General features: G+C 42.4%; 1 protein-coding gene across 1 annotated transcript in view; it reads left to right on the forward strand.

Annotated features, from left to right (window-relative positions):
- Nucleotides 1-10420: 10420 nt before the first annotated feature.
- Nucleotides 10421-20805, forward strand: part of cntfr (ciliary neurotrophic factor receptor) — a 209471-nt gene continuing 199086 nt past the window's right edge. The window contains exon 1 of the mRNA XM_054612685.1: nt 10421-10638. The gene's annotated coding sequence lies outside the window, so the exon portion shown is untranslated. The remainder of the gene's footprint in view (nt 10639-20805) is intronic.

A 20805-nucleotide genomic window follows, 5' to 3' on the forward strand; every position in this document is an offset into this window, starting at 1 on the left:
GGTAAATATGTACGTAGTGTTTTATGGCGTGCGTGAAACTCAAATAACCTGTAATTAATATTGAAGACATAAATCCTCTTATTTTTGTAGTTCTTCCTCTTCTTCTTCTTCTTCTTCTTCTTCTTCTTCTTCTTCTTCTTCTTCTTCTTCTTCTTCTTCTTCTTCTTCTTCTTTTTACCCCCAGAAGGAATACCCTGGATTCCAGTCTTTTAACTGCATGTATATAGTGTGATAAGAATATTGATTTCAGTCGCCATAATCAATTCCATGTTTACACTGACTTCTCTGTGCAGGCTGCAGTTGTATATTGTCCAGTGTGTCTTCCTACAAGGTGATGGGTTAATTAAGTGATAGCGTGGCGAGACTTCTTCTTTGTTGAGTTAAAAGAGCTTTCTCCCCCGAGCCAATTGACCTGTTCAAGCTTCCAGTGCTACCTCTCTCTATCCCTCATTGGGAATTGGTGTTCCAGGGGCTTTTTCATACAGCTGTCAGTTTATAAGTAGGGACCTAAGAGGTGCCATATTTACAAAGTACATTGATTTAAATAAATAGGTTGTTGAAACTGTGTACTATAGAGTCTCAGATTTCATTGTCCAGATATGGAAAGCCGTAGGAACTTCCCCAACTGGCTTGATATTTGATTGTAGCGCTGGTGTTACAATGTGTTACCATTGATGTGTTGGCAATGTGGGATTTTATATTGTGAATAACATTGTATCCATTGTTGTAATGCCAGTAGTCATTTTGTCAGATTTTGCTTTTGTTTGATTTTGTCCACTCCAACAATTACCCTTCATAAGCCTATTTTTATGTCATAATTTCTTCGTGTTTTAGCACATATCCACAATGCTTTCATTAAGGTGATTATATCAATGCGATACCGAGCCCGAGGCAGAGTTTGGCATCTGCTGAGAATTAAAACCTTACAGAGAACCACGGAATCGGTTTTGCTCAAACATTCATTTTACTCATTCATGTTATCTCCAGGTAGGATTAGTGCAAGGCAGAGAATAAACTCATGACCTGAAATTCACATTATTGAATTGCACACTCTGTGAATGTGAATTAGCCATTTAAATTCTGTTTAAACCTATTAGGATGACATTTCGGGACTAAGGGCAAGATTAGCATTCAGCTGATAGTCAGCTTTCATGTGTCGTCCAGAGAAGGGACGTGTACACTTCATTGTGGCTAACATTGTTTACAATACATTTTTTGTTATCATTGCAAGAAAATGTGGCAGGGATTGCAACTTAAAAGACTTGGCCCAGCTCATAGGTGACTGCAATTTTGAAAACTCTGTTTATCAGTGGGGAGCAGGCCGTTACTAATCCCTCGACCTGAGCAGTCTGTTATTTTCTTTATTTTTTATGTTTTGTTATGCAGATGTTACTATGACAATGATGATGCCCTCATCTCAATAAACAGTTCAAAAGAAATGAGCAAAATTGCATGAGTCATATTTAAGTAAAGTAGCCCTCTTACAATTCAAGTTAATTAAAAGTATTGCAAAAATGGGTTTGAAATAATACTCTGAAAAAAAGCAGAAAACAGAATGGTGTTCTCAAAATGATGGTACAAGCTAAATCAATTATGAGTGTGTTAATGGTTTTTTAATAATATTTGACAGCATTTAGGCACAAAGACACTAGATTCAAGATTCAACTTTAATTTGAACAAATTATTGTGGATGTCTTAGTAAATAAAAAAAATGGGCGACTCGAAATGGCTCTGCTACTGTGCTTTAAAGTCTATGCCCCCTTGTGGTCAACACATCAGTCACTGATGCTTTAAAGGAACAGTGTGTTACATTTAGGGGGATTAATTGGCAGAAATGGAGTACAATATGCAAAACAAGGTTTCATTAGCATGTAATGACCTGAAACTAAGAATTGTTATGTTCTTATTTAGCTTTGAAAAAGCCGTATTTATCTACATAGGGATTGGGTTCTCCTCCACGGAGTCCACCATGTTGCACCGCCATGTTTGCATTTCTACATTACCTTAAGGTAGGGAAGGCTACCGAAACTCGGTATTAAACATCCCCAGATTATTAAAGATTGCAGTGTTATTAAGCTCCTACACTAATGGTGCTTTTCATTAGTACTTTTTATGTTTTGGTGTTGTTTGATATCACACTGGTGCAAGCATTTCCACTGCTCTCTTTGTCGGGCTGAGCTCCTCCAACTACACACACACATAGACACAAGCACGGACACACGATAGGTTTGCGAGAAGAGAGGCGGTGTTATATTCTGATGATGTTTAGGCCAGCAGAGAAGGCCTTGCTGGCCCTGACGGCCCGCCACTGGGTAAAGGGGAGGGTCATGTCTGCAACTTCACCACTAGATGCCACTAAATCTGAAACACTGTGCCTTTAAACTTAAAAATTAAAACGAACATGCATCAGTTAAACAGAAAATATGCAGAATGTTTTTGCTACTTCTCACGCATGCGACAGCCAAAGACAGGTACCTGGCACAGTGTATCAAGTCAAATATTTCGTTGCTGAGATATAAGGATGACAAAATCACAACCCCAAAGTATTTATTAAGAAAACAGTGGGGAGGGTTGCCAGAAGGTGACATTCCTCACTGACGTTATGAGATATCATTAAGAATATGAATGCCTGCTGCTGCCTTTCTTTGTCCCAACCTGCCACATGTAAAACAAGGTAAAGTCTCTTACTGAATGATGCAGTCATGAACCTTGAACATATATATATATATATACACACATATATATAATACACCTAAATGTACACCTCAACTGCTTGCAGTACTTTAACGACTACCATTACAAATACCTTCAAAGCAGGGGAGATTATCTACAGAAAAATCCATAATGCCTATCAGGGGAAGGTTTTTCATGCAGACTGAAAGGACGGTCAATATTTCACACCAAATCCTGGGTTATTTTCATTGATCACTATAAAGAAAAAAGAAAAAACAATCACATCTCCGGCCTCCTCCTCATCACTGTCTTAAAGCGGATGAAAAGACTATATTCCACAACCACTGTGAAGATCAGGACTGTTGTGGATGGGCAAGGAATTTTGTTTTCCTTTTTTGCCACTTGCAATCTATCTAGAGGTTTTACATAAGCGTTACTGACTGATGACCAGCGTTACTGGTGTGCTATTAAGGGACATCACAATCCTTGTTTGATATGTTATCAACATACGATATATCAAGTACTCTTCGCATTTATAATATGAATAAATATTTGTTAGTGTGGACTCTAGAAAGACAACGCAATGCAGAATCAGCTAGGAAATAAAAAACAGTCGATCAGATAACCCCTCTCTTGGACTCAGAGGATATCAAATAATGCAATTTTAAATTGCTACCACAGCTTTATACTTCCTGATTTCAGAGGGGATTCTCTTGGCATCAACACATGTTGAACAGTGGGTGGACAGCTTTATTTTGCTGGTAATAACTGGCATGGGCAGACTTTGAGATGTTCTGGAGGCTTTTCTGCAGTTATTCCTCAACGCTGCCATCAGCTCACATCTTCTTGTATACAAAATAAAAACAGAGCTGCAGCTCCTGGCAGTGCAGCACAATGTCTTTAAGACCAATTCTCCTGAAGCCTGAACAGCTTCTCTCGACAGCCACTGCCCAAAATGCGGCAGCTGAACCCGCTACAACTGCGGACATGCATGTTCTTTATTCAGTTCATCAAACCTTTTATCACATTATACCGATTGTCTGTAAAACTGCATTTCAATGCTTGACGTTGAAGCCATGTGAAAAAAGTATTATGCCCTTGCAACAATGTCACACATCTTTATGTATCTATTCAATACCATAATGTCATGGTGTGAGTGAGGATAATGACGGACAAAGCTGTGGTATAGTTTTTCTTTATATCTCTCCTTCAAAACTCCGGATAAGAAGGTCTGTAACAGGGTCAACCTAGAACATTTCAGATTCATAAGGAATTGCATATCATGGACATTACATTACATTACAGTCATTTAGCAGACGCTTTTATCCAAAGCGACTTACAATCAGTAGTATATTACATATCATTCACCCATTCACACACTGATGACAGGCTACCATGCAAGGTGCCACCATCAGACTCTAACTAACATTCATGCAACATCCAGTCCACACCGATGGCAAGCCTTCGGGAGCAACTTGGGGTTAAGTGTCTTGCCCAAGGACACATCGACTGCCGAAGCCGGGTATCGAACCACCGATCCTCTGATTGGAGAACTACCTTGCTCTCCACTACGCCACAGCCGCCCCTTAGGACGCTGCTAGAGTGCACATGAATGCTATGATCATATCGGACCCAACCTACGGTTTAATAAGCTAGTCACTGGCAAGTAATTCAACCTTGAGGCCTCTAGAATCATTGTGTACACAAACCATGGAAACCCTCGAGAACAAAACAAATAGTTTTCACCACTGTGTTATACTGGATAGAATAACACCCTCTGAGCTGTGAAAACCCTGATCAAACATGCAAAATATATGTGTGATCTATAAAATTGTTGGCGGCATGGCTCCTCCCCATCCTCAGTTGCTTTGTAAACACAAATCAGATTACAAGCGCGGTCACAAGAGGAAACTGTATTATCCCATGAAGGAAATCTGCTTACAGTGAATCTGCATTTTCAATAAAAGCAGCACATGAATAGAATGCTGCACCAGCCCATATGTGGGAACTCACCACTTATAGGTCCTTCAGAACATGGCTAACAACCCACCAAATCTATCAGCAGTAGCTTGGATGCCTTCACCAGTTGGCTTTCAATGTTTGTCAAAATGCCGGAAAAAATGCCCTGTTGCTTCCTAATTTATCCGTCTTTGCTTATAAATGCTTTTGCTAAACTGTTATGTAATGTAAGCTGTTCTGTAATTGGTCATTTTTGCTGAGTGAACCATAACTTACTTTGTTTTACTTATACTGTTATTGATGTGCCTTACATCATGGGTATTGTTTTAAACTTGTTTCTTGATTTTGGGCAGATTTTAGGCTGCTAATTTAACACCTGACCAGGGACTACGGCTGAAAACTAGCCTCCTGGTTAATTCTGGCATAGTAATGTTTGTTAGCATGCACTGTCCCTGAGAAAGAAACTTAATAAATAAAACAATACATGTTGCCTGGGTAACAGCTTCTTTGCCTGTGAAAGAAAAAGTAGATTTGACAGTGCTTTAAAAATAGTGTGTTTGAAATGTTTTTTCTTTTCAGACCCAATTTAAGACTTCAAAATAGACATTCAGCAGTTCTAGAGGGCAATGACTCTTCCATTTGGGTCAATCAACCCAGTACAAGTCAGATCCTGACCATGGCTGCAGGCAAGTGTATGCCGCTCAGCTGTGATGCCTTCACTTTCCACCATACAATTCAGTCTTAAACTACTGCTTTTTCTCCATGCACTCCCCAAGGACATGTGCCACAATTGTTTTGTGCACAAGAGATGAAATTTGCATTTTAAAAGATGTGCGGGCAAGAGCAGGTTGTGATATTATGGTCCTAATGATGGTTCCATACTAAGACATTTTTTTTTTGCTGGGAGGTCAGGTTCAGTGACAGAACAGCAACCTCTAATAATGTAAAGAAAATGGTACCAGCTTCAAGGTCACGCTATGCTAACATACAGTAGGGATTTAGACAACGATTTTCCTGCAGTTATGCATCCTGGAAGCCTGATGGGAAAATGTTGCACCTGCAATAAATCAAGACACCAGAGAGCAAAATAAAATAAAATTCAAGTTGACTTTAACCAAATGATTTTTGACTGTGTTTTCACAAGAGGTAAGTAACTAACGTTTAACCTGCTTTACAGTCGTAAAATATGGCACATGTTCTGCCTTGTATTAAGAGATGGGTCTGTAGAGACTATCTGACCTACTTGTTCTAAATGGACCCTGACGTTGGCAGCTTTCATTAGATGCCTTCCATCGGTCCTCGCAGTGCTGAGCAAAGGATTCTTTTCAAAATTGAGTGAGGGTGTTTGTCTGTCAGGTGGGATGTATGGTAATTTGTTGATGTTCACCTTTGAAAGTCAGTCAAACCACTTTGGCTTGGCCCAGAGGCAGAGCTGTAGTTTCATGTTTGGGATCAAAGGAGCAAAACTCTCACCTATATGTACTGCCACTCTGTTGTCAGGATTCTGGGTTGCTCTCAGAGCAACTGTAAATTGTACATTTATAAAACTCTAGCCTCCAGCTGAGCAAAACATGTAACTTCTGCCTGAAATATGCTCACTTTTGTTTCCCCTGATTCACACTCTGGATATGTCTACAATAACAGCAGCAGTGATCATAGCTGTCACTGGCTGAGAAGTTTAAAAAGTAAAAGTCTGAGTCTGAAGTCTTTGACTTCAACTGGAGGAAGACTATTCAACTGTGGTACCCTGTAACAGCCCTGCAGTTGTAGGGCATATGGAGTAATGGCCCTATTGTGACTTTTTAATAATTTATTGCTTAATAAAAGGAAAGTGGCTATTTTTGTTACATTTTATATACTCAAATATTTAAAATATGTTTGTGCAGGAGGGTCGGGCAAAAGTTGAAATTTGGATTTAATTTGCTTTTTTTTTTTTCGTGACCGGAAGTGTGCGCGATGAGTAGAACTACTCCTGTGACGATGACGTAGCAACTGAGGAAAAACCCGTCGGGATGTGTGACGTCATAGATGTTTAAAAACAATGAATTTGTGATTTGCTGGTAGGAAGCCTGGGCTGGTAACAGGTAATAAGCTTATTGTGCTTCTGTTGGGACTTTGCTCACATCTGCATCTGTCACTATCACTGTTTGTGGTGTTGAATTGTGCAGCTTCTTAATGTCAGTCAAATGTCTAAAGAGTGTAGCACAAAACAAATATTGTTATTATTTCATCAATTATTCAGGGTGTATTTCTTTTGCAAAATATAATGCTTTTAAATCAAGATTTGAGCTCTTGCAAAAATCCATATTGTGCCAACACTATGTAATATATTGTGTTTTAAATCTATGATACGTGTATACAACCACCTACATACAGGTGCTATCAGTAGTAAGGGATTTGAGTATTTTAGTGGAATGTACTGGATACGTACAGTACCAGTCAAAAGTTTGGACACACCTTCTCATTCAATGGTTTTTTTTATTTTTTTCTACATTGTAGATTAATATTGAAGACATCCAAACTATGAAGGAACACATATGGAATTATGTGGTAAACAAACAAATGCTCAACAAACCAGAATATGTTTTATAGTTTAGATTCTTCAAAGTAGTTGAATGAGAAGGTGTGTCCAAACTTTTGACTGGTACTGTACGTCTGCAGTACATTCCACTAAAATACTAAATGGCCGAGCAGCCTTAGTCATCTCAGGCTTATTCATTTCATGGTGTGTGAAGCAAATCGTGCAATTGTGTTTAATGGAGATTCATTTGTGGGAGAAATGCATTAGCATTCTGATGGAAAAGCGGTTATTTAAATAAAACGCTTAGCCTATCTTTAGTACTAGGTGGGTGATACTCTAGGATTGTTTTATAATGTTACTCTTTTTTACCCAAGTGCCACATTTGGTTTACATTTTTTTCTGTGCTATAATATTTTTTTTTTTTGCTTAACCTCTGCTCATGTTGAAGTTTGGCAGAGCTATGCTGGGAATTAGGCCTGCATCGGGACACCAAACTAAATGATACACCTGTGTTCGTCTACCATGTGTATGTAGGGTGTGTTTAGTTATATTATCATTAGGACATTAATTACCAACCATTATTTATAAATGTTTATCATACGAATCTTTTCTTTGCAGTCATTTCCCTTATGACATGTGTGAAAACTTCATAACATAATGCATTAACATGTTGGAGAGAAACAGTGGGCAAAGTATTCATTTGGACTTTCACTACCAGAGGGTGAGAAACAGTGGGCAGACAGCTTCTGACAGCGGTACACATAACACATGGGACTCATTCCAGTGCATTCTGGAGATGAGGAGTCAGAAGGAGGCGTTGGGTGATATGGCAATGAGAGATTTGTCACGGAAAATGTCATAGTTCTGGCTATTATTTCTATCAGTTAAGATAAAAGCTATAATCACCAACGTTGTAGCTGAGATTTGGGAGCACGGCTGCATTGTTATAACTAAGTAAACATGCCAAGAAACCTGAGTGGTGAGATAATTAGTTTGGCCAGATTATTTAAATCACTTAATTATTAATTCTTTATAATCAGTAATCACATTAATTATTATGACTAGGAAAACTACAACTCCAGGAAGCATCGAAGTCGGTAAACTGTGATGGATGTTCACAACAGACAGTTTGGGTGATAACTTGATTGCTTCTCTTTTGTTCCAAACAGTTTGACTCACCTTTGGGTTTGTTTAAAACAAGTTTGATTTTCTTTTTGCATGTTTTCTTTAAGACGCACCGACTGATTGCCGACTGGTCCAAACCAGCAGGTTGTCCGATCCGCCGGAGTGATGACGTGTCAATCAGTCTCATATAGATGACCGGTCAAATTACAACACGTATCACATGATGATTTTACAGAGCACAAACAGCGTCACAGCCGCCACGAACAAACACTCACACCAACACACACAACAAGCGGCAGCTGTTGCATCATGTCGTCAGTGTGGAAGTTTTCAGCGTGAGTGAAAAAGACATAAACCTTGCAATTTGTAATACCTGCGAGTCCCAAATAAGCCTTGGAGGAAATTAAGTTAAACAATGTTGCACCTGTTTTCTTCAGGGAAAGTAAAACTTGTTAGATGAAGTGGGATATACTGCAATTAATTTTCACTTGGATTTCATCCAGTAACCTGAAGCACTTTTATTTTGAGATTTCTTTGAGTGAGATGAAGACGTGTAACATGGAGCAGTTTTGAAGATTTTTTTTTTATTATGAAGAAACAATGGATTTTTTAATTTACTTTGACACAACAGTTACAAAAATGTTTGCGTATGCTGTCATTTATAGTTCTCATAAAGATAGAGAATCAGAATTGGCTGGTCAGACTTTCAGACATTTTAAAGAGTCCAATCAAATTGCAATAGGTGAATCTATAGACTTCGTTTTGGTATTTTTTCGGCATTTACAGATCTCAGCAATAAACCATGTAAGGCATGTTATTATTACCGACAGGAATGATGGCTCACACCACAAAAATAAGACTTATTTTAAAAAAAGACAAAGCAGGTAGTGGAGCAGTAAAAAACAGATTACGGGGGGAAAAAACCTGTGGTTAACCATGCCGCTCACATAGCCAGTTCAGATTAAACCACTGAGTCAAATAGCTTTGTACGGGCTCTGGCACACGGCCGCCTCGGGCCTGGATGTGTCGACATCAGGAGACGCTGTGTTAAACTGGTGCTGCGAATGGTCCCTGTAATCACAGAAAAGACTGCCCTCTTGGGTATTATTGTGATAATAAATGACCTTCAGGAGCCATTTATTTCACGTCAAGGTTCTGAAATGTAGTACTGAAAGTTCCTGAACATTAAATGATAAATGTGTCAGGAGCTGATCAACTATCCATTGCACATGCAGTCTGAATGCTGTACGCATTTGTTAGAAAGAATAATGATGTGCCTGGCGGTGTTTCGAAGCCTTGGCGATGTATCGCCAAGAATATTTTCTCAGGAGACAATCCATCATCTTCCCAATCCGCATGTTGTGTTGTGCCATGGCTTTAAATATTTGAGAACGCACGTGGCTTTTTGAAAATTGTGTTTCTCTGTCGCCACCTTCATATATTTCACTTGAAACACTTCATCCGTGGCATTTCCCATTGTTGTTCCTCAAAGTGTAATAGCTGTAATGCAACTGTATCGGCCTCGCAGCAGAAGGTCAACTTTAAAAGGTTTTTCATTACTGAAAAGGTCAGTGCTTCCAGGTGTGAAGCATTGCCGCGGCAGAGAAGAAGCTGGGAAAGTCAAAGACGTGAAAAAAAACAAAAAATGTAATTGAATGAATTGTCTCTAATTGTAATCGACTTATTTATTTCTTTGTTGTCGTTTTCTCTGGGATGATCTTTAAGTTTGGCTAAAGGTATCGACCCTGTGGCGTGCACACATTTATAGTGAAATCCTATTGTTGCCATATTTCTTTGGGATTTTGTGTGTGTGTGTGTGTGTGTGTGTGTGTGTGTGTGTGTGTGTGCATGCTGTTCCTTCCACTACCCTGAGCGGTGGCTAGGGGGTGCACTGTGGACACGGTGTGTGTATGGGCAAGAGAGGGAGAGAAGGGGGGAGAGAGAGAGAGACAGAGAGTGTATGTATGTGTGTGTTTGTGTGTGTGTGTGTGTGTGTGTGTGTGTGTGTGTGTGTCTCAGTAATGTATTCCTGCCTGTGGCTGGGCTGGTCACATGGGGAGAGCAGCCTGTTTAAAACAGCCTCAGCTTGCTCACTCAGAGCAGTGCGAGACACAGAGACAGACGCACACGTTCTCTCTCTCTCTCTCTCTCTCTCTCTCTCTCTCTCTATCAGGCACACACACACACACACACACACACACACACACATGCAACTTTCCTCCATCGGACTCATACACACACATACACGCCGGGATAGACACACTCCCCTTGCTACGGTGGAGAAGAGGATAAGGAGTGACAGATCCGAGAAAAAAGAGAAATACAAGAAGGAAAAAAAAAAAGAAGAGAGGAGATTTCCAGTGAGTAGCCAATTATTTCATTTTCTTTTTTCTTCATATTTGTCTTATTTTTTCTTTATCTGCGCTGTGTGACCGGGACCTGACAGGGACTGAGAGAGGGGAAGAGAGTTGGATGGAAGGAGGAGGGTGAGAGGAGGAGGAAAGGTGACGGAGGAGAAGCGGGGATGTGGTGCTGGTCGTCCGGACTGCCTCTCCATCACTCCGTCCCTCTGTCTGTGGGATGTAATGCTGTTAATGAGCAGCGTGCGCTTGGAATGAGAGGAATGCCGAGTTTTTTTTTTTCTTTGCTTCGGACTCTTGAGCTCTCCTGTTTTGAGCCTCTCAGTTTATTTATGTTTTCATTTTTTGGTGTGTTTTGCTGCTCTGGCTGTGATTTATAGAAACTCATTGATATGCAGATGGGAAAGGGGGGATATGAGTGACAGCCTCCCCTCCTCCTTATCTCCTCCGTCCAACTGTCTTCGTCTGTCCCTCACTGTCTCCTTCTCTTTCATCCTCCCTTTTCACTTCCCTCCCTGCTCCTTCTTGTGGCCCACTACTGATCTTCTTTCTCTCACTATCCTTCCCCGTCTCTGTCTTTTCATTAACTTTTTCTCCCCGTCCTACAGGACCCCTCTGTTTTTTTTTCTTCTCCTAAGATCTACATGCTCTTTTTTTCCCCCCTGCTCTCTTTCTCATTTTTAGATCCCCCCACGCCGCCAGTACATGCCGGTATACATAGTGGGTTCCTCAGTTGCACAGAAAGAGAGAGGATCGCAGAGTTGTGAGGAGGGGAGAAGAAAGAGAGAGGAATGAAGGGGAAAGTGGAAGGAGGGGTGGGTTTGGGGGGGGGGGGGGGCATTGAAAAGGCTGACACTGGCTCGGACAATTAGCCCGGGAGTCCGTCCTGGGGTGCTATTCTGAGAAGGGGCTTTGGCCCCTGGGCCCTGGGCGCTGGGTCACGGGATGCCTTGACCCCTCCAGTCGACAGCTAGGCATGGGAGCCATTATCACGGCCTGATTGATTAGCACTGAGCGGAAATCCCTTTTCTCTTCACTCCTCGGGAGTAAAAGACGGGAGCTTTTTGTCCTTTTGCTGCTGCTGGTTTAGTATCTGCCTGCCTCAGTGTGGAAGCTCTGGCTCTTTTTTTTTGTTTTACTGTTGTCAGTTAAAGAGGTCTGTCTCTCTCTCTGGGCTTGTATTTTTCTCTTTTGGCTTTTTTTCTCTCCTAGACAGCAAGTGTGTGTGTGTGTGTGTGTGTGTGTGTGTGTGTGTGTGTGTGTGTGTGTGTGTGTGTGTGTGTGTGTGTGTGTGGAGTAGATAATATATTTAATTAACAAGACAGCCAAGTTGCCCTCTGAGAAAGATGCTTCAAAGATTTGTGGGGGATTTCCCAATACACAGATCTGATTTTGTTTTAACATTTACTTCTTTCGCTCTCATCATTCTGTGAGTTTTCTAGGAGTTATGCACCTGCAGAGATTGTTACTCATGCACTGTAGAGGCTACCTGGAGGTTAAAAGGAGGGAAGGCGAATGAGAGAGAGAGAAAAACCTAGGTGATAAAAAAGATGTGAAGGAAAATGTAATAAAAAGACGAGTGGTGGGGCAGCATGGGAAATCGAGCTCCTCTCTCCTCAGTCTGTACAATTCTCTTTTTTATTTTATTGTCGCTCCATCTCCATATCATTCCTCTGTTCTGATCTGATCCCCTCGGCCCCGTGTCTCGCTAACTCTCGCTACTTTTCGCTCTCCCTCAACACCCCCCCCCCCCCCTTCAGACTGGGAGTTTAGCGGGGTGTTTAGCCCGGCTCACGGCTGATCAAAGCAGTGTGTGTCAGACCGGGCTTAGCCCAGGCACTCCTAATGGAGCGCCGTTTTCATGCCTAGTTGGTGGTGGAGCGGGAGGGAGAGATTGGGAAGAGAAGAAGTGGGGTGGGGGGGTGGGTGGGTTCAAATAGAAACACTGACAGAAAGAGTTCAAGGGAGGGAAAGACAGCTTTACAGACAGACAGGCAAAAAGGGAACAAATAGGCTAAGAGCGGCACAGGCAAGCAGATGAGGGCAGACAGGCAAAATAGGCTCAAAGGTGAAATAAGCAAAAAATGAAAAAATTAAATAAAAAAGACAAACGGGAGCAAAGACACTTGTTGTCGAAAGCACACAGAGAGGCACAAAGCCTGAGACGGGGCATAGAGAGACAGAGACAGGCAGTAAATCCACTCCTTTTTTTATTTTTATTTTAATGGAGGGACCTTGCACCACTGCATACAGTTAAGGCCAGCACAGGATAGCTCCCACACATGGTTTGGTTTTAGGCTGGAAGCAACACCAGACGGGAAGAGGCCTGTGAGTGTGTGTGTGTGTGTGTGTGTGTGTGTGTGTGTGTGTGTTGTGTGTGTGTGTGTGTGTGTGTGTGTGTGTGTGTGAGAGAGATAGAGAGAGGGAGATAACGAGACGAAGAGAGACATGTGAGTGTGTGTGTGTGTGTGTGTGTGTGAGTGTGTGTCTGTCTGTCTGTGTGCAATGAAAGCATCTGTGTGCCCCGTCTGTGTTCCTCTATAACCCCACCAGACAAGCATGCATGTAAACCGTGTATTGATTTTTATCCGACCATAAAAAAGGCAGTCTAGGCTTCTTGGACAATGACCCCTGGAGCTCAAAGTTCTTACGTGTTCTTATTAAGACATTTTTCCGGAGAGGAAAGTAATATAATATCTCAGTAGACTGAGGGGAGAAAAAAAAGGGAGTATTATATAACCTTGAGAAATGAAAAGTCCTTAAATTGGAGAATGGTACTTCCATCTTATCAAGGGGCATGTGATGACCGAGGAAAAGACAGCGGTGACATTTTAAAGTGATTCTCAAGGAACTGTGGGGCACAAATTGATTGAGAAGTGAAGTCAGGGTTGATTAACTGCCATTTAAAGTACTGCCACTCAAAGCGTGTGCATTTCTGTTTCCACTGGAGATACTTCTGAACTTCTATTCTTCTCTACCCCTTTCTTCCACATAATCCATTCTTTTACTAAATGATCTGTCTCCTCTCCTTCTCTCATCACCCTTCCAACTTTCTTTCCCTTTTCTCTCCCACCATCCCTCTCTATTGCTTACCCCCCACCCTTCATCCTTCTCTTTTACTCTCTCAGGTCCACTTTGTCTTACCTTCTCTTCACTTTTTTTTCTCTCCTTGCCCCTCCTCTCCTATCCCCACCTTGCAATGCGGGTGTTTATGCTTCAGACAGAAGAAAGGTAAGGTAAAACTAGGATAATATTTCCCCTAACTTACTTACTGCCTGGGTAAACATCCTCGGACAGATGTCCGAGCGTGGGCCCGATCAGAGGAGGCGGGTGGGTTGGGTTGGGGGGCGGGGGGTGCGATGCTCACTGCTGTAAAGTACACAAAGGCAACAAATTGGAAGCCGGTGTGGAGAGGGCGGTGGGGTGGGGGGGTAGAGCGGTACGGAGGTGGAAAGAGTCAGAGACTTTTTTTCGCCCTTGAAAATGAAACAGTTTCTTGAGGGCACAGGGCGGGTTGAGTTCTGAGCTCTTTTTTTTATCAGCAAAAATCAATGTAGAAAACCTTCAGGTGAAGTTCGCTGGCTTCTTACTTTTAGCTGGAACTGAACATCTCTATCAAATAAGAAACATCACTTTATGATGAACATTATAACTTTTGGCTTGTGTCTGGGCGTGTATGTACTGGGCCAAAGATTGTATGCTGGCAAAAGAACCACCAACCTACAATTGCAAGTGGACTGTGAGCTTTTGCAGCTCAGCAAAACCAACCCTATTTGATCATGTTAATAGCGCTGAATGTAGCTCCCTCACTTTGTCGGACATATTTATTCATATTTATTCATTCATTTTATTATTTCATAATCTTTGCTGCTCATCTATGTTCCAGGTCGTGGCAACAGTTTCCTTTAGCTACCACTAAAAACTGTTACGCCAACAACAAAAAGAGATGACAGATCTCAAGTGAATCTTTGATTTTGAGATTATAATTTTAGGTACTTGTAAATGTTAAAAGCGGAGTCTTATTACATCTGAACCTTTTTCCATGTTATGAAAAAAGGGGAGAACTGACGGGAGGGCGAGTTCTTCTTGCCACAGCTTTCAGACAGCCTCCCTCTGCAGATTCAGGACTTATGCTAGACAGTGTGTGCCTGACCTGTATAAAGAGTACAAACTGCCGCCCAGTTAAGGCATTCTCAACAGGTCAGTCTCATTGCTGCTGCCTTGGCCAGGGCTCCTTTGAGTGCCTCAGCTGTTACGGTAAGAATTATAGCCAATGAGTCTCTGTTGAATGTTTACATTAATGAAACTAGAAAGGTGCACTCAGTAGAGTGCAGATCTCCTCCTGGTGTGTCTGCAGCGACCAATGCTGTGATTTTTGATTGAATGAATCTAAAGTACAATTGGCTAACCCCCCGTCTAGACTGCAAGTGTATCAAACATATTTTTCACATGTGCACGTCTCACACAGCATTCTTTCGTTTTAATCCACGTAGATGTCTGCAGCGGCTCTTTGACGGTGCGCGTCTCAGCTCCGTTTCACGCGCGTAATCGAGACTTGAAGCATTAATTTATCTTCAGGTCTGTTTTTTGTCAATATGTGTGAAAAAATGAAGGTTGATGCCCTTTTATAAAGGCAGGGAATAATTATGGGGACGACGGAGCGGCAATGATGCATTCAGATGTGTGTGTAGTTCCGTTAGCTGCTAGCTGTTAGCCAAACCCACAGTCCAAAACAATAAAAGTGAGCAAAACTGTTTTCCCGATAGACATACAATCTCTGTTTTAACCCCACTGTGTCTCTGGCTGCAAAGCAGCGCTCGGGGTTGGGCGACCCCTACCGGCCGGGGGGCGGGTTCAGTGTAGTGAGTGTGGAGTCAGTGGCAGTATAAAACGGGTAGTTAAAAGTTGCTTTGAGAAGGTTGGAATCGCTCCAACCACGAGAAGTCCTTGAGCGTGCAGTCATAACTTATATTATGCAGTTTGCTGCAGCAGAATGCGAGATTAGCTGTGGACAGACACAGAGGTGCACACTCGCTGACATCACACGCGCACAGGCAAGTGATCGCGTTATTTATGTTTTATATGTAACGTATGACATACCACAGTGAAACAATTGCTGTTGAGATCTTTGAAGGCAACAAGCCTCCAAAAGGCAGCAGAGACATGAGAAAGTTATTGCTCCTGTTCAGCAGCGCACAACTCCCACACTTTCTCCGTCTACCCTCTCTGCAGTCAGATATGCCACTTGCTGTGTGCTTTTATCTAAATGCACCTAAGGGTTGAAGACATGACAAGATTTTGTTGAGATTTGGTCCCAATTAAGGCGCCTCACATGTATTTCAGAGAGCCTCATTTTACAACGGTTTCCTCTCTGCACCCTTAGCTGGAAGATCCGGCTCGGAGGGGGGGCTTGTGTGAATTCTTTTGGTAATCCGAAAGAACTCTTGTACTTTCTTTGTACATTTTTAATACGGGGAGGACATAAAACACTCTCTAATGCCATTACTCATAATATACCCTCTTATTATGCACCAGGACCTCAAATTATGGAAAGCTGTGAAATGTAAAAAGTCTTGGCCGTCTGTGGTTGTGAGCTAGTCTGCTGCTGGTAGTTTTTTATTTGACATTTGTGCTCTTTGGCGTCTTTTTGTTCTATTTGTGAAAGTGCCTGTTTCTCCGCTTATGAGTCAGTCTCTGTCAGTCTGCCTTTGTGTCTGTCAACTTAGTGTGTGTGCTTGCAGGTCAACTTGTGTGTGTGTGTGTGTGTGTGTGTGTGTGTATATCTGCTTGCCTCGGCAGCATCTTCATCCTTAGACAGCTCTCCTCAGTCCGCCCCTGTGGCATTTTTGCAGCCCCGGCAGTGCATAGAAAAGAGTATGACTCCTCTATAGAAAAGAGTATGACTCCTCTAACTTTCTGATCAAAGCAAATGAGGGATGAAAAGAGGGAAATGGATAAACCCTATTATGAATATGCATAGGTTTGTTAGCATTTCTCTCGTTCTTTTGGTCAGGTAGCAGTAACCTTAGTGCTCAGAAAAAACTGAATATATTTTTCCCCACTCAGCAGCTCATCTGTATGAAAGGAAGTGAATGTGGCATTAGCATGTACCAAAATCAATTATTCCCGCTATCAGCTGCTCCTTTTGAAGAAATGCATGGCTGCACAGTATGACTACAAGAGACAAGACTTTTATAGTTTGATCCATACATTAATCATTTAAATATCAGTGGAGTGATACGCTTTGATCCTTGAGGTGCTATGTTTTTCTTTTAAACACTTGCACACCCTTTTTTAAAACGTCCATGGCTGTTGTTTGTTGTTTTTTTCAGTAATTTCAACAATCTGTGTTTTTCTCTTGTATTTGGTGGCGGCCTTATCATTGTCCATTCATCCATGGCATCTATAGCTGGTCATGCTGCAGTTCTTCTATTTATTTGGAAATAACAAGAAATATATCACTGCCAGTGTGGGAGAATAATTTTTCTCTTCTTTCAATATGGGTGAAGAAGGGAAAACGTATTATGATATGTGACGTCCTGATTGCGAAATTACCCATGTGCTGTGAAATTTTGCCTTTTTTTTTTCTCTGCATTTTAAGAAACAATGTCAAAAAAGGCGAGGGAAGAGATGTGTGACTGTCAGGGGAAAAGTTACAGGACATGAGAGAGGAGCCGGCAAGGAGGAGAGGTCAGGTGTCGCTAACAGCAGACAAGACTGTGGTCACTCTCGAGGGAGGGGGGAAAGACACAGAGGTCAGGAGAAGTGACAGCAAAAGCTGAGTCCAACAACAGGCGAGAACGCTTCACCTGAGGCAGAACGGGGGGAATACAACGGACACCGAAAGACCTGAAAGGACAGAGGAGAGGCTGAGCGTAGCTTGCAACATATGTGACTTGTTGAGGGGAAGATTTAAAGAGACAAGAGGACTGGAGAGACGACTCGAGAGGTTAGGGGGGGAGGCTAACAACAAACGTGATTGTGGTGTGCAGACGAGGGGCAAAGGGAAAGTAGAAGAACACAGGAGATTCAATTATGGAGCAGAAGAAGGATACCCTCAGGCATGATTGGGACTAGAAGGATAGTGGCAGAAGACGGGAGGCAATGAGAGGGCTGGATAGACCTGGTTCGAGGCTAACAGCAAACATGATTGCGGTCAAATACGGCGGAGGAAGATTGGATGCAATGGGAAGGGGTGTGGAAGAGAATGGGAGGAAATTAGCAGTTAGGAAAGACTATCAACAGTGTGTAGCAAGAGAAGAGCGGAGTATAAAGGATGGGCCCCAAAACGAAGGAGGTCGGTGAGCACAAGGGGAAGCCTAACACCATTATGGCCGCTTGTATGATTGAGGTCAGAGAAGAGGAAGGAGGCGCGATGATTGAGAACATGTAAGGGGGACATGTTGGACAGGTCGAGGCGATGCTCGGAGATGGGACAGTTGTCACTGTGCAGAACACAGATTGAAGAAAAAGGTGGGGAGAGACGTGACATCTGCATCACAGTTTACTAGTTGAAGCGGCAGGTTCACAGGCCGAAACAATGTCACCATCACACATCGTCTTCTCACGACACAAGTGCGGGAAACGCAGTCACTGGCACAATTTTTGAAAAAGACAAAATAACCTAGAGAAATTAGGTAATTGGATTATTGTTTTGCCCACAGACCTTCTGTTCTTTTCTGTTGCTGTATGGGCTATTTGGGTCTGCTCTGGAAGTGCAGCTGCAGTGGGATGCTGAAACACGGCAGCCCTCCTTTATTTTCATGTTTACTTCTCATTTTATACTCAAATCGAGACCTGACACCCCCACCCGTGCAGGAAATGTTCTGGGATCGAGACAAGTTATTAATAATGCAATACGTTAAAAATGAATGGATTTTTCCATCTATTTGAAAATCAACATTAGGCTGCCAACTTTAAGATAATGACATGTAGAGATATCTCTATCCTTTTTTGGGGGATATTTCAGACATGTTTATCTATCTCAGCTATGAAATATATATATACAGGCTTAGGACTCTGGCACTGCTGGCTGTATAGGTGTGTGTGTGTGTGTGTGTGTGTCTGTGTGTGTGTCTGTGTGTGTGTGTGTGTGTGTGTGTGTGTGTCTGTCTGTGTGTCTGTGTGCATGGAAAGCATCTGTGTGCCCCGTCTGTGTTCCTCTATAACCCCACCAGACAAGCATGTGTGTGTGTCTGTGTCTGTGTGTGTGTGTGTGTGTGTGTGTGTGTGTGTGTGTGTGTGTGTGTGTGTGTTTGTGTAGCTTTATGAACAGTCAATCCAAATAGTGTGTGAAGTTGCTGTCTATACATGAGTGTATTTCCATATCCGTCCATATATTTGCTTGTTGATGTGTATATTAGCTCGACTTTATGCATAACTGTGTGTGTGTGAGTGTGTGAGAGAGAGAGTGAGTGCCTCTCTCAGAGCCGGGGGCTTTTAATCTATTAAAGCCTGATCCTTAAACACTAATCAATGCACCCTTTTATATTTCCATTACAGTGCAGAGGCAAAGGGATAAATAAAGCATGACAGTAGAGCTCAGTTGAGGCCACATAACGCTGGAATATCCCAATGGTTGTCCAAATGCACAGGCTTAACTAACAACGCCGTGGACTTATTTGTGTCAAAAACAGGTTGCAGTGCTGCGATCAACTCATTCCATACCAGATTTAGCATCGGAAATATGATGGTGGCATGGTGGTGTAGCTGTAAGTACTGTTGCCTCACAGTAAGAAGGTTCTGTGCTTTGTTTTCCTCCCACAGTCCAAAGACGTGCAGGTTAGGTCATTGGGCAGCTCAATTGCCCATTTGTGTGAATGTGAGCTGAATTGTTGTCCGTCTCTATAAGTCGGCCCTGTAGTTCACTGGAGACCTGTCGAGGGTGTAGCCCGCCTCTCAACTTCTTGTTGATCGTCAATATTATAGGGACAGGGTGTAGGATTTAGTGGCAATTGGCAGTGTGGTTGCAGATCGAAACCAGCCCAATCACCCTCCGCTCAATCCTCCCCTCCCATGACTGTGGTAACATAACCAAGTGAAAAACCAGGGCAGCTCAGTTGGCCTTGCTCAAAAGCCATATTTACCATGATGACACTACCTTATGGGCAACGTGACCCAGATATCAACTGGCGGTACCACAGTTTTGCACAGTGTGGCTCACATTTCCGCAGTTTCACAAGCGTGTCGAAGAAATACGGTGGCCTTCAGGTAACGTAAATATATGAAAGGCCCTCTCTAGAGCCAGAGTTAGTTTTTTCCGTTCTGGGCTTCTGTACATGGGCAGCAACAATGTAGATACGAAGGGCTCAAATTCTACATTATATTAAATTCCATTTCTGCTTAAAGATCCCAAACATACTCACTCATCATCCAGTCAACTAAATTATCAGCAAAAAATGAGGCTTTTTTTACCAGAAAGCTGAAAGAATGCAGCCAAAGCGCTGTAGAAAATCTGGCGTCTACAACCGAGACTGTCTCATCTGCTTCCCCGCAATTAGAAGGACAATGGTACATATACTTGACTCTTCCTCTTTTCATTAAGACGGATAATTGCCTGTGCTTGCATGAGAATCAGTGCCTTTTTGTGCAGCGTGCCCTATTAGTAGCCTCACGCCATTGTCCTCCCACCCCTCGTTTTCTTCTTTTAAATGTAGTGCTCCTCACAGCTCACAGCGTTGCATCACATATTCCCTTTGGGCCGTGTTTAACGGGTGATATATGCACTGTAGCATTCAGCTGTCAGGAGAGAACACTTTCAAGCCATCTAGCCGACAATACGCGCTCCCATTTTAGGGATGATTTACAGCAAAAGACTGCGGCGCATTTAAACCCAGTGAACTGACAGTATTGGCCTCTTCTCAGAGCACACTTTATTAGCTGCGTCTGCTTGTGTACGTTTCCCTCAACCCCAATTAATTTAGTGTACTTAAGTGGCAGATTCGCCTTAGACTGTGCTGGTCCTTGGCGTATACTTTATTAGTGTTGTCTGGGTAACCCCGCACCAACATCCCCCCGCCCCCCGCAGACCTCACCCATCCCCTCAGTTCGAACATGCACACGTTTATTTCGCCACACTTAGCCAACTTTTCTTTCTTTATTTTTTTCCCCTTCGCTTCGAGAGTGTATGTGTGTGTTTTTCCGCTCCACTGTGGTAGTTTATTAGCT

This window comes from Anoplopoma fimbria, chromosome 14 (genome assembly GCF_027596085.1).
Source record: "Anoplopoma fimbria isolate UVic2021 breed Golden Eagle Sablefish chromosome 14, Afim_UVic_2022, whole genome shotgun sequence".
NCBI classification, from domain to species: domain Eukaryota; kingdom Metazoa; phylum Chordata; class Actinopteri; order Perciformes; family Anoplopomatidae; genus Anoplopoma; species Anoplopoma fimbria.